Genomic DNA, 14,550 nt, shown 5'->3' with positions numbered 1-14,550 from the left:
TTCATTTGGCATTTCTCAAACTGTACTATCGTCACGTTCAAAATGGCTCTCCTGGAACATATCGTACACCATATTGAGAGCGACGGAATGTGTCAATCCTCTTTGCTACAACTATGGATCCAGGTTTGTGTGTTTACAAATTTGAATAAAGCTTCAATATCATAAACATATTGAAAAGGTAAACTTCATACATACCAGCTAGAAGGCATCGTACCAAGTCTGGGCTGGGCAAAATCTAGTTGCTGAGTGATTCGATTCCGAGCCCGTTTACACTCCGAGTCGCGTTGAGTAGGCCTATCTCTCATTATGGCGTTGTAACAATATCAACGACTTGGAATGCTCAATTATATACTTTTCTTCTAGCATAAGGAAAGCTATGATAGTTTCTAGGAATGGTGTGAACCTCTGAAAGGTTCGGGTTCGTGTGAACGCGAACCTTTTTCAAAGGTTCTGTGTGAACGCGAACGTGAACCTCATGACGTCACGTGACGTCATTTTGCTAATTGCAACCCTACATTTAAGACTAATGATATTTAATATGTACACGATACCTAGCAACGACTCGGGTCACATAATGCCACAATGCTGAAGTAGGCCTACATACTGACTTTTTGAACGTCGCAAATGTATCAACTGGAGCAATCAAATGATATTATAATCTCATAAAATAAATATCTTCCGTCGCTTTGCCAACAGTTTCAACGAGAACTTGAAAGGGAATATAAGCTTACGCCTTAACGGTCTGGGCCAGACCGGACAATGTATTCGGCGTCGAGTATTGCTACGTTGATATTGGCAGAGTATGCTATGGCGCCATGGGTTTTACGCCATTAACAAGTTATACATCAATAGCCAACACCACAATCGCACGCATTTGGTTTTTATGATACAATAAACACATTAAATCGAGATGGATCCCGTACGCTTGCTAGATTTTTTACATCAGACAACGATATCAATATTCACAAACAGAAAGCTGGATATTTCGAGCAAACTTTTGTAACAAAGCAGGTAAAATATTTGAGATTGTCAAGGTGCATGCTCGTTTAGTATTGATGTTTTATGCTGCCAGCGCCAGGCACAGAGTGGCCCGCAGTTCAAATGCAATAACTTTCAACCAAAGATGTTATAATGACGTGAAAATTGTAATATATGAAAGAGGTTCACAGTGCAGAACCTACCAAGGTTCGTTTGTGAACGTGAACCTCTAAATTCCCGGGGTTCACACACAGAACGCGAACGTGAACCTCACGTTCACACCATCCCTAATAGTTTCATCACATCAATGTTAGTCCGGTTTTTGTCTTTCTGACCCTACCAATAGTAATTCGCGGCCGATTGTGTTTTCACAGAAAAATCGTTCCCTAAGCGTGCAGCAGGCCGTTCCGTACATGTTCGAGATGCTGGGGTACAATTGACCGTGATTCTAGGGCTGGCAGTGAACAAAAAAGGATGTTTAGAAACGGGTTTTCCCACGAATAAAGCAAACGTTTAGGGAGAAACAGCATATAATTACGGTACTCGAAAATGCCGTCCCTCACTAACCGACTCGACACCTTACGAATCATGCTTGGGCCAGCAAATATTACCTGACATATTAAACTATTTCAGTCAATTGTGGGAAGCAACCAAAGCGTACCTGCATAGACGGCCAGACATGGTTTCGGGTGCCTCTGGCGATAGCGCCTCAAGAAAAGATGATGTTCCAAAAGTAGTAGAGCATGAATATATTAGCAACAAGAAACAGAAGATCGGTGCAACACTGCCACCGCAGCTCAACAAGTCGAAGCCGCTGAATGCAACCACCGCACTACCAGTAGGCATAAATGGCGGCATATAGCTTGGAATTGCTTTTAATATGCGTAATAGTGACAGAATACTCGCATCTCAGCATTATGAGTGTACGTCATTACGAAACACTGTAAATACAGCCTGTTTACTATAAAATAATTGATATCATTCTTACAGCATGTGTTTATTATTAATATTATATGTACAGTGTCGCTTTTAGCCCTAGTGTAAAGGCTATGTGCACCACGATACTGATAAGTATTTTGACGGTCCAATGCATTTTCAGACATCTTTTCCATGCTATATCTCTCTTCCACGACACAGTCTCATTTCTCACGCTCCCATGATGCGTCAGCGTCATTCATCAGACCGACTTCTCTTTTGGATCACTATCATTTCCAGGCTTTTCAAGACATTCCAATTGCAGTGTGATAGTCGATGATGAATCCAGAGAAGATAGGTAGAACCAAGTCCGAACCTACTCATGCATGTTTCTGTTTTCCAGACTATAATGTACTAGGACAAGTGTACAAATAGCTGGATTTAATTGTGGAGTAGTTGCTTTGAGGGGTTTTATGTCCATATGTAGTAGGGTCTAATTTGAAAAACAATGTACCATTCTCTCACTAGCCAGTGGAATTCTACTGTCTACTGCAGTTCCAGGAAGTAGACCTATAATTCGATCATTCGGTACGAGATTATGTGGCGGACCTGGTTTTGCTGTACACCTTGTTATTTATGCTATCTGTGGTCACTGGTCATGAACTGTGCACGTGATTTCCTGTAATCATTAGATTCGCTCTTTCAGGTCTGGACGTATTGCTGACCGATCGCGTGACCGCCGGCTTAAGGCCGTTTTATGTTGTGGTGTCGATACGTTGAAGTTTGCGTGTGAAGCTCCATAATAAAACATTACCAATCTGAAGACTGGGCCGTTATAATTGTGAAGGCTACCGAAAACAGAACGGTCAAGTTCTGCTTAATCAAACGAGTATGTTATTCCATGTCAGGTTGATGCGAATCGTGCAATAAGGCCATCTCCAACATAGCAGTGAATGATCGTCTAATATCACGCTAAAAAATCCCGAAATGTCCTCTTTTTCGCATTCAAGAGTTAGTTGAATACTTTCATACGCCATATAGCTATTCATCCGCCGCGCTGCTTTGAACCCGTTCATGAGGGATGATGTAAACGTGTGGTTCATGTTCGCGTTCTGTGTGTGAACCTCAGAACTTTAGAGGTTCACGTTCACAAACGAACCTTGATAGGTTCTGCACCGTGAGCCATTTTGATAAATCACAATTTTCACTTCATTATAACATCTTTAGTTGGAATTTATTGCATTTCAACTGCAGGCCACTATATGCATGGCGCTGGCAGCATCAAAAAATCAACACTAAGCTAGTATTCACTTTGACAACCTCCAAAATTTTACTGGTATTGTTACAAAAGTTTGCTCGAATATTTAGTGAATCTCGGCTGTGAACTTGACCCGCAATCACACAACATCAATAGCGAAATACACTTCCTGCAGAGTCAGCGAATGATGCTTATTCAACCAATCAATGAAATTGATATCCTTGTCTTATGTAAAAAATATCTACCAGGCGTACGAGCAATCTTGATTTCATATGTTTATTGTATCATAAAAACCAAAGCCATGCGATTGGGTGTTGGCTACTGCTGTAACTTGTTAATGAGGTAATATCGGTAGCAAGTATAGAACCCCGTTTTGCACTCTGCTCAATATCAACGTTACAATACTCAGACGCTGAACACATTGTCTGGTCCGGCCCAGACCGTTAAGGCGTAAGCTTATATTCTCTTGCAAGTTCTCGTCGAAATTGTTGGCAAAGCGACGGAAGATATTGATTTTATGGGATTATTTTCTCATTAGATTACCCCAGTTGATACATTTGGCGACGTTCAGAACGTCAATATAGACATCAGCATTGTGACATGATGTGGTCCTAGTCGTCGCTATAGGTATCATGTACAATTGTACATTGATATAGGCTATCACTTCACTGAAATCTATAATTGGAATTAGGAATATCACGTCACATGACGTCATGAGGTTCACTATCGCGTTCACGCGAATCTGAACCTTTCAGAGGTTCACACCATCCTTACCGTTCGCCCACCAAACGCCACGTAATCTCAGCCGCAGCGCGGCATTTGGCGTCTGAACTAGTTATCACTCGTAGTAATTTCAGGTTTCGGTAAGTACGCCACCTCGGCATCCTGTAAGACAGTGGTTCCCAACCTTTTTCGTCTCGTGCCCCCCTTGGCCGATATTTGAGCTGAAATTCCCCCCTATGAAAAAATTGCCCGTGAACAAAAAAGGTGCTTTTTAACGCGCAACCATTTGTTCGCTGAGCAATTACTGGACAATCATATTCAGATATGTCCGAACTATGTCGAATGCGGACCGCAATACACAGTGGTAAAGTACAACTAAATTTTTTTTTTTTTTTACCGGTCGGGTAGCCACTAACGAAACATAAATCACTAAGTCGGCTTGCTATGGCCTCTAGTCGAATCGATGAATTTGACGTTTTTCACATTGGCTCATATATGTTGACTTGAAGACGTTAACAATTTCACCAGCGTCCTTGTGCTGAATTCGGCTTGACTTCTTCCTGCTTAGTAGCAATTTGGTCGGGAGACTGTCGCGGGCCCAACAAAATCGTCTCGCAAGCCTCGCACTTTATCAGGGGATGTATATATCTACGGAAGGCATTTAAACATACACCCAGCTGGAAATCCGCCTAAGAAACATACAATTGTAAAGAATTAGTTTCTATTCATAACAGTTCTACCATAAAAATCTTAAAATCTTGTGAACTCAGCTTGTTTGTTTCGAGGTGTTCATGGTGTGTGTTGACTACTATGGTCATTTACACCAGGCCAATTTCCTCCATTTCTGTATTCCGTATCGGTCGACTTATAACACGGGCCATATCTAGGCTTTTATAAGACACCGCTTACACGGATGAGATGGCAAGGAGGAGCCTAGATAAACCCTCAACACTTAGGTAGGAATTCTGGAGTCGATCTTGGTCGGAATCGAACCCAGAACCCGTTGGTGTTGCGGCTGTGTAGTTTACCACTGCGCTATCTCGCCACACATTGTGAACCCTGTGTGTCTTCCGATACAACGCCAAAGCCAGATTCCCCCCTAAAAATTTCAAAATTCCCCCCGGTTGGGAACCACTGCTGTAAGACAAGGGTCGGCAACCTACGGCCCGCCAAGCGAAATCGTCCGGCCCACGACATAATATTTAGTTTTCACAAGAATGCGGCCCGCCGTTTCACAATGAGTTTCAATCAGCAGTGCAGCACTGCTTGGAAAGAATTCGGCATTGATACGATATAAGTTGCCTAAGCCGTATTAGTCTATTGTGACGCCACAAAACGAAGGCGGTTGAAGTAGGAGATGGAGATTGTCTAGAGTGGACTAGATCAGTGCTTACCAATCGGGTTTATCTCGCAGCCGTAGGTGTACCATACTTTTTGAAGGGTTTTCCGATGGGGTGTGACAATAAAGGTGTCTTTCCTCTGCTTCAAAAACGCTTGGAACATCTCAGACGCAATGACAAAATCTCAAACTTAAACTGTTTAATTACAGATAACTAGCCCCCGTAGCTAGTTATTCATGGTTTAATTCCCCAGAAGGCAATGTGCGTCAATACTACAAACCTGAAGTGTTTTGGCCACAATGATTAAAACTGTAAATACCATTTTGTCTCACAAACTGAATCACCAACATTGTTACGACAGATAACTAGAAGCATAGAATCAATATGGCGATGTAATGTAAATCTGCCATGTTCGCGCATTAAGTCGAGCAGCTATGCTTGCACGAGTCTATGAACTGAGAAATGAAATACAAATATCGCCGACTCATAATCTTGTAATCGAAAATGGGTATCTAATCTTGCTCTCCTGATAGGCTGAACGTCACATCTGAACAAATTGAATTCGCAACTTCGGGGGGGGGGGGGGGACAACTGAATACATGAGATGTTGAGGCGCATTTGAAACAAATCTGCCACTCGGGGAATGTCAACAGTACAGAGTAAATTATGCTCACTTTCCTATACTGGAAAAGAGAAAACCTAATACCAACACTATAGTTGTAACCAGAGGTGGTCAGTAACGAAGTACTTCTACTTTTTCGAAGTACTCAAGTAGTTTTCCTCTACTTCTGGTACTCAATTAAGTAGATCTGATTTTCGCTACTTCTAATTCTACTTCGTAATATTTTGTGATCTACTTACTTACTTCTCGCTATTTTCAGTTTGTCAAGTAGAACTAGTTAAATCCACCAATCCGGAAGATAGCCTAAGGAATTTCGGGGCTGTTTTCACGGAGTATCAACATTTAATTTTCATAAAAGTTGAGTAAAGCCCAAAATTTTCGTCGCGCTTGGCGCGCAGTGGATACGGAGTAACGAGTAGAATTTCACGATTGAATCGGTGAATATAATTTAGGTAGCGTTGGCGTGGTTCCGTTCTCACCGCATTGTCGCCCTTCGTTATATCAAATATTTCATCACAGTATATATGGCTCATCATAACGTTTGAAACTGATGTTTCGCAATCTAGCACTTATACTCATCATATCGTATAATCTAGCATGTCCGTGGCGTGTCCTAATCTCGAAAAGTGTTATAGCATACCACCTTTGAAACTTTCTTGACTAAAGACATGAAATACATGTTCCGCTTTTAGAAGTAGTATTTATATTTCACTTTCAATTACCAGTATCATATGCTTTGAGTTCTAATTAATATCCGTTCTTTTGTCTGGATACCATACATGTTGAAGCATAAAAGCAAGTGTAGTAATGCCTTTAATTTCCGGAAATAACGACACAATATGGCATTTTTAAGGTCCACCATATCTTTTATTGCCGTTTACTAATCGCGCAAAATGTTTACACCGTATCCTATACAACTTCTCCGAATTGCTCTTCGACTAAACTACGGGCGTTATAATACGGGGGAGGGCGCCTTTCCATGATATTTTCTAAAACATACTGTTCGTGAAAACAGAGGATTAGTATCGCCTTTCCAAACCAATACTATCATTTTCATCCCATGATGCGGACGAATGCTTATTCTGTCGAAAATTGGATACCTCCTGGTATGCATCAATATAAATCAAGCTCGGCACCTTTCGTATTGCTCAATTTGTACCTTTTTGACAATCCATGTGAACAAATTAGGATCGTTTTCAAAACTACTTACTTACTTGAGTAGATTTAAAGTCAGTCAATTCTATTTCTACTTGAAGTAGTTTTAGGTTGCTTATGGAAGAAGTACTTCTACTTCTACTTGAGTAGCTTTCTTGACTACTTTGACCACCTCTGGTTGTAACTGTGATACGAAATTTAATTACTGAATATTCACCCGCTTTTCCGACATTCCTTCTATACAAAATAAACTCTGACTATTCAGTACTCCATTTAATGTGGACGCCAATACCATTGTCTGAAAATTTCAAATGGGCCTTTTTGAAATGCGATGCAGTTGGATTTAATGACAAATTTCATACAAAGAGCATATCGCTGCATGACTTTGACAAAGAGTACGTTCTTGAAATTGATCTTTATCCCAGCTTATCAAACGATGCAAAAGACATCGCATCGATTTTTGGTAGCACGTACGCATGTGAGCAATAGTTTTGAACAATGAAATTCACGAATATAGAAAGCCAAGATCACGTATCTCGGACGCCCATTTAGAATGTGGTCTGATTCTTGCTTCATCTGACTGTTACCAGAAGTTGAAAACCTTTCACAAAGCAAGCTGCGTCAATTGCCATATTTATTCTGCGTTGTTGAAGTGTAAATACTTGTGATTTATGATTGGTATGATTGAGATTGCAGCAAGGTAGGATAATATACCGAAGTGAGCGGAAAATATAGAATTAGGAAAAATTCTGGCCCGCAAAAAAGTTGTACACTCGAAATTTGGCCCGTGACTAGCAAAAGGTTGCCGACCCCTGCTGTAAGACTTCACGAGTCAAAATGTGAGTGCGCGATCTCATTTTTCTCGCCTGCGGTGTGTGTGATAGTTTTTAGTACTGGGTCAGTACGTTCAGAGGAACAATAACCTAATTATCTCCGATTTCTCACTATACGGAGGAAGCTACATCGCCGCATTGTCAGTTGGAAACGCTCAGCGTGCATCAATTTACCATTTAGCGATAACGTTGATAACTAGTCTATATTCGAATTCCGAAATAGGATTATCCGATCTTACCTAACCCACTAACATACGTCTCTCGGATAAAGATATTAGCTTAGGCTATTACTTTTCAATTTTTATCACCGACTTTGGCTACCATAATTCGGCATCGCCACTTAACTTTCAAAATACATGAGCTTTCCGCGAACCAGCGGTTTCCAACCATTGATCTAGTTCAGTGGTTCCCAAAGTGGGCGCTCGCGAATGCGAAGGAGCGCTGGGCATCAAATGGGTGATAGTATAATTTGAGAATGTTTTTTTCTAATAAAAAGAGGACAAATTCACAAAAAGAGAACATTTAGGGGTCCTCCGAGGACACTTTCAATTTAGTGAACAAAGAGGACAAATCCTCCTAAACGAGAACGTATGGTAGGTAGGTAGATATTAGAGGAAAACGGGGCTTAGCTATACTCGGCATTCTGCCATAGGACGATATCTGGCGATAATGACTCCTGTACTATGACGTATGGTAACCAGAGATGAGCATGGATTAGGATTAGGATTTGAAAAAAAACAGGATTTGTGAAATTTTGCCGGATTTGGATTGGATTAGGATTAGAGATTTTTTCTGAACGGATTAGGATTTGGATTGGATTTACCTATTTTCTGGGAGATTGGTATGTCGTGTGGCGAATGGCGACAAACTTTATACAGATCAGTTATAAATGTACTTATGGTTACTAGGTTATCTTGAACCAAGGCAACCGTTGGTTGCGAAAGAAAATTTTCCAATCCCTCCCTTGCATAAATTAGCATTTTTTCTGAATTTCCAGTTGGAATCGGATTAGGATTGAACATGGACTTGAATATGAAAAAGTTATGGATTAGGATTTGGATTTGAAGATTCGGATTTGGATTGCATTAGGACATGGAAATTCCAAGTCCCCTCATCTCGGATGGTAACCCCAGTGTCTGCGATTACGGATAAATTTGTTAATCCTGATTTTAGTAATAATTTGTGATCAAGCCTTTTCAGATAGGCTGTTCTCGCCACTATATAAAGCGTGTGTGAACTACCAATTGTTGGTTATTTACGTTGCCGCAAATTTAATTGTAAATCTTACTCACGTTCGTTCCGTATACGACTTTCCTGCGTGAATCTTACTTTTATTCCGTTGTTGTTATATGTTGATGTTGCTGTACTGCGTGCCTGCTATCTTCATCTAGCTGTATGTTGCTGTTGCTACACTATTTTTCAGCTATATATTCATTCGAATCCGAATTGAGCGTGCTATTGTGTTATTAAAGTCATGGAGTACATGTATGAATTACAACGAGTAGCATAGTAAATAACCCATTAGACAGGCTTATGCGCCTATAATCGGCAGTGCAGGATTCAGACTGCCGCGCTGAAACACCTACATCAATGGCTAATTTAGCAGTCGGCAAAATCCCTAGTAATCGTTGTTCATTGTGTGCTGTGAGGTCTACAAAGTATTTGAGCAGCTGTTGCTCACTGCAAGTTGTGATAGCTTTGTAGGAGAAATTGGCTTGCGTGATTCTAATCTCTGTTTCATACGATCGTGGATTATCCACAGTGCTGTCACCGTGGCTTTCGGCAGGGTTGCGAGAAGCAAATATCGTTTCTACTTGACGGGCATATTTTCCAAACTTCATGGGTAGAATATATCCGTTCAGTGGCGGCTCGTGACAATATCGGGTGGTGGGGCAAGGGCTGCAAGCGACTTTTTATCAAGATGACGTCACAATGGCGTTTTCCAACGTAAACAAGTAACTTAATGATGGTACAGTAACATGAATTTCCCGGCAACAGTGATTTTAACGTATGTGCCACGAGAGGTCCGCTGGTGAGCTGTGACTTGAAGTGTGGTAACTGCGTAAACGGCGTACGGAACAAAGATTCAACACGGTTCATGTTCGCATTAGACCTGACTAATTATCTGCAGAAATGGAAATGACTATAACTCGAGAGATAGCGTAAGCCTAATTGGAAAGGTCAACGAATTCGGACAGATACGCAATTGTTATCTCATAGATTGGGCCTGTCCTATTGAATCCAAAACATCATTGTAAAGGACTAAGAATAGCAGCCTCGGAAATTTGGTCTCGGTACAGCATAAGAGATTTTGGCCTTGAAACTGGAGACTGTAACACGACACATACGTTTTTATTACTGTCTTATAGGTCTGCTGCGAAATCGCCTTTGAAAAATATATTACCGAATAAATACGTGGATGAAAGCCCTAAACTTGGTACACTGTTACATGACATTATCGAGAAGTGGCCTCATGGCCCTTTTCGGTATGGTACACTGTCAAAATTAATGCGAACAGAGCAACACCGAATTTTGCGTAAAATTTACTGAGGAATAGGCTGATCAAGTGACGGGGGGGTTGTACGCAAATGGCTTGAAGGCCACAATTTCACGGTGAAATTGACATTGGAGAATATACGATCAAAGTAAATATTTGAATGCAAACTGAGAATGATAGCATCATCTCACTTAACGTTACCGCAGATACACCGGCTTTTGCGTGAAATCCGCAATGTGTTGTAGGCTAAAGTGTCAGATCGGAGCACATCTTTACCATACTCGACCTTGATAACGAAATTACTGCCCTAATCATTGAGTGTCAACCTTGAGACTTGGCACAGCGTTCGATACTAAAATCAAGACATACCGTGCAAAAGCTTATGACGGATCTAGGTAAGGAGCATCGTTAAAATCAATAGAGACCAATACCGGCTTTGCGTATAATCTGTTAGCGATAAATGACGAGTCAGCTCTCACTCGAATTAGGAAACGAAATTACCACTAACACAGTTTAGTGACAAACTTAAAACTTGGTACAGCGTTCGATACTAACATTAAGACTTACCGTGCCAAATGTCATAACCGATCTCAGTATGGAACACCGTCAAAACCAATGGATACCAATACCGGCTTTTGAGTAAAATCTGTTTGCGATACATGACGGATCAGCACACACTCAACTTCGGAAACGGAATTACTACCCTAAACTTTAAGTAGAAACCCTGAAACTTGGGGCAGTGTTAAATACCACCATCACGACATGACATAACAAGTTTCAAGAGTTTTCATGGTGTGAAACCCCATTAAAATCGACCTATACCAGCAAAGGTCGACTAAACGCATATGACGGTAACAGAGTTCAGCTATAGATACGATTGTTACATCAAACCTTAAGGGCACAGAGCTATCGTGCCCCGGTTGCTCGGTAATTTTATGAATAGGAGAGTATAAATCACCGTTTCTTTATTGTGCGCGGTTTTGAGAGAATAGACAGTGAAAGCTTGTTATGAGCGCTACCGGGGCAAGCCCCGGCTAGGCATTCGCAAAGCGAAAACACAGAAGAGAATTCGATTTTCGCATAGACTTCGCTATATATGGGCATTTACAAGCGAAAGGACAAGAAGTATACGATTTTCGCTGTGATTTCGGTTTATATAGATAGGTGTGCGTCTATAAATGGTAAAGAATTGTTATTGAACAGAATTTTAGGTGGGGCAATGCCCCAGTTGCCCTATAGGACGAGCCGCCACTGTATCCGTTGTTAGTAATATGAAAACGCATAAAGGTGGAAATGGCACTGCCTGGATTTAGTGATAAGCCCGTGATATTTCACCGAAATTTTGCGACACGAGAATTGTTCCGAATCTAAAGCTTGCATGGGCTACCAGTCCAGCTCGAATATCCTACTTTGACGGAGAAACATATATCGACCATTTCAGAAAACTGCACGATGATGTGGTGATTTGATTCCAGGATATATCCCTATTACAAATCCCTTGCCGGATAATCAAGCCATTCTGTAAAGTTTCCGAGCATGAAATAATTGTGGAGCTGATTATATTGAAGTGTAGAACAATTTTTAGTTCAAGTGAAAGTTCAATATCTCCAATCAACAACTCTGGATATACAATTAAATCGAATAGTAATACCCCCACTGGGGTAGGGTTGTCTTTTTCGTCGTTGCATTTCCCCGCTGTTATTTAATAGAATGTGCTTTCAGTGCCGTGACTAAGTTTCTGACTCACAGCAAAACCTACGTGCAAGCATGGGACGTGGAGACTGGAGAATTTAGAATGAGATTGTTCATATCAAAACTCAAACCCAATATGACGAGGATGGTGAAAAGAATACACCAACTTCATCCGTGTCATTAATTAAGCTGTAGTAAATGCAGAATAACTTTCGTTTTTATGATTCAGGCGTGGCGAAGGAGGTCGGGGGTCGCTGGCAGTTTATTCGCTGTCCAGGGGGCGGTAGCTCAACAAAATTTGGGAAACACAGAATTCTAGTTCATCACTGAACGCAATGTAGACATTGTTGCGCAGGAAACGACCATCTCAAATCGATACCAGAGATCGATTGCTTAATCATATTACTTATCTCACCAATAACGGGATAGCTGCATCTGTGCAAACATTTAAGAACCACAATAAAATGTCCAGATCCGCAGTTTGGCCATCTCCGCTATAGAACATGTTCTTGTCGGGAACGACGGTAAACTTTCTGATAGCAACGAATGGGTCTTGACTTGACGTGACAATGGTCCACACGCAAACAATGACAGAGCCGCCGTAACCAACGTGTGCCGTTCTCTTACTGATGCTCACTGCTCAGTATTACTGAATCTACTGTTCACTGTGTAGTACTATGAAATGCCCTAATAGTCCCTAAATGAAGTTTGGCTAATTTATTAAAACACTCAAGAAATGCGAAGGTATGCGGTAAAATAAAAGACCACGACAACAAAATTTTCAACTTCAACGTTAATGTGATTATAGAGAAGTCAGTATGCAAGCAGTTGAAAACGAATTATGTCTTCAAAAAGAGCGCCTGGGCCTCACAGCTCATTTTCAGCACTAATGTTCACATGCATTGTTTACTAATTTACTCCAATAGTAAAGCAAGAGTAGTGTTTTACGATGTTGTTTTGACTGTCATTTAAAAGCAAAACGCATTGACGACTCGTGAAATCAGATGAGTCATACAAGTTCCGCCGAGACTTCTATCTAATAGTTACACTACACTAACAAAGGATATCTGAATGTGCTTTGAGGCTCCGTCCCATAAATGCTTCATTCCGAATTTTTGCCAGAATTATGACTTAATGAGTGATTATCGAGGTTGCTCTTCTGAACGAATTTCTTCTTCCCGCTCTGACGAGAAAATGGACATATAGATGCCTTTTGAGGCTATCCTTTCCAGATATTACCTCCTACAAATGCCCACTTTTCTAACTGTACTCTCGACCAATGTTCCCTCTAAGCTGCGCACGTGCGCAAATGCGCAGTGCTGAAACGGTCTCTGCGCACAGAAAATATACGCTGCGCACAACAAATCAGAAATGATGTTTTTTTTATAGTTGTTGCGCACTGTTGTCCAATGGACCACGCAGGCGCGCAGATTCGTGAAAATTAAGATGGAACATTGTCAGGGCCAAATAGTGTTATCACTGAAATCTGAAACCGAGGTACAAGTGCACCCCGCAAATGTAACTATTGCGCTCCGTGAAGAATTGAGAGTTCACAATCACCTGCGCCTCACGGAAAATATTTTTTAGTAGGGCCTCGTACACGTAAGCGATACTGATACCATTTCAATAGCACATTATTTTCTGGGAATGGCGAAATAACATGGTTTAACAAAGTTATAAATAACAATGGGCTAGCTCGAAGTTAATCTGCGAGAAACTAACGAATGATAGTCTTCTCCGTGTGGCATGAACATTGCGTAAGATTTACTCAGGACCGTAACTTCCGCACTCCAAACCCCCCAATTGGAGGGCCGAGCTCGAAGGGGGTCCAAAATTATTTCGAGAATTAACATAAATCATGGTGTATTTTTTGAAATTTTTCAGGATTTTTTTTCGCGCTACGCGCGTTTTATTATTGTAAGATATCTGATTATTGGGTACCCTTTCCCAACATAAATTAGGCATGATTTATAGAAATGGGCAGTTGGGCGTCGGCCATTACCGCACCATGACGCGCCAAAACATATGAAGTTAAAGGCTACGTAACAGGCGAATCCAAGAAGTGCGCCAGAACGATCAGCAGCGAGAAAACCTTGGGCGAAAAAGACTGCCCCGGTGCTGACCGAAAACTTCGATATATACAAATATATGTGTCATTGTCCATGTCCACGGGCGCCTAAATGGCTGGCGCCGAATGTTCCTGTCCTCGCGATCCGAGTCCCATATCGAGGGAACATTATTTTCCAAGAAATACCAATTTGAAATCGTGTACGTCTTTTACTTTAGTACGTTTTGGCGATTTCAATATCTTTTGACATAGCAGATAGGGGGTCACGAAATAGCAGTGTTGGGATCAAGTCACTACCTTCGAGTCACGAGTCATTTCGAGTCATTGTACATTTTGACTCGAGTCAAGTCAAGTCAGTCGATTTTCGAAGGTGACTCGAGTCAAGTCAAGTCAGTCGATTTTTGGAGGTGACTCGAGTCAAGTCGAGTCAAGTCAAGTCACGAGTCAAGTCACAATTCAAGTCAAATTG

At 41.2% G+C, this 14,550-nt stretch overlaps 2 long non-coding RNA genes across 2 annotated transcripts in view; one reads left to right on the top strand and one right to left on the bottom strand.

The window, feature by feature from the left end:
• LOC145458912 (uncharacterized) overlaps positions 1 to 13,286 on the bottom strand; it is a 482,198-nt gene extending 468,912 nt beyond the window's left edge. The window contains exon 1 of the long non-coding RNA XR_013921232.1: positions 13,006 to 13,286. This is a non-coding gene — a long non-coding RNA (uncharacterized LOC145458912). The remainder of the gene's footprint in view (positions 1 to 13,005) is intronic.
• Positions 1 to 14,550, top strand: part of LOC145458918 (uncharacterized) — a 462,825-nt gene that overhangs the window by 440,319 nt on the left and 7,956 nt on the right. The gene's annotated exons all lie outside the window — the stretch shown is intronic.

Source organism: Botryllus schlosseri, chromosome 2 (genome assembly GCF_051294905.1).
Source record: "Botryllus schlosseri isolate E-star chromosome 2, Bs_hap1, whole genome shotgun sequence".
Classification (NCBI taxonomy): Eukaryota; Metazoa; Chordata; class Ascidiacea; order Stolidobranchia; family Styelidae; genus Botryllus; species Botryllus schlosseri.
Note: the sequence above shows the minus strand (reverse complement) of the source record. Positions and strands in the feature narration are given on the sequence as shown.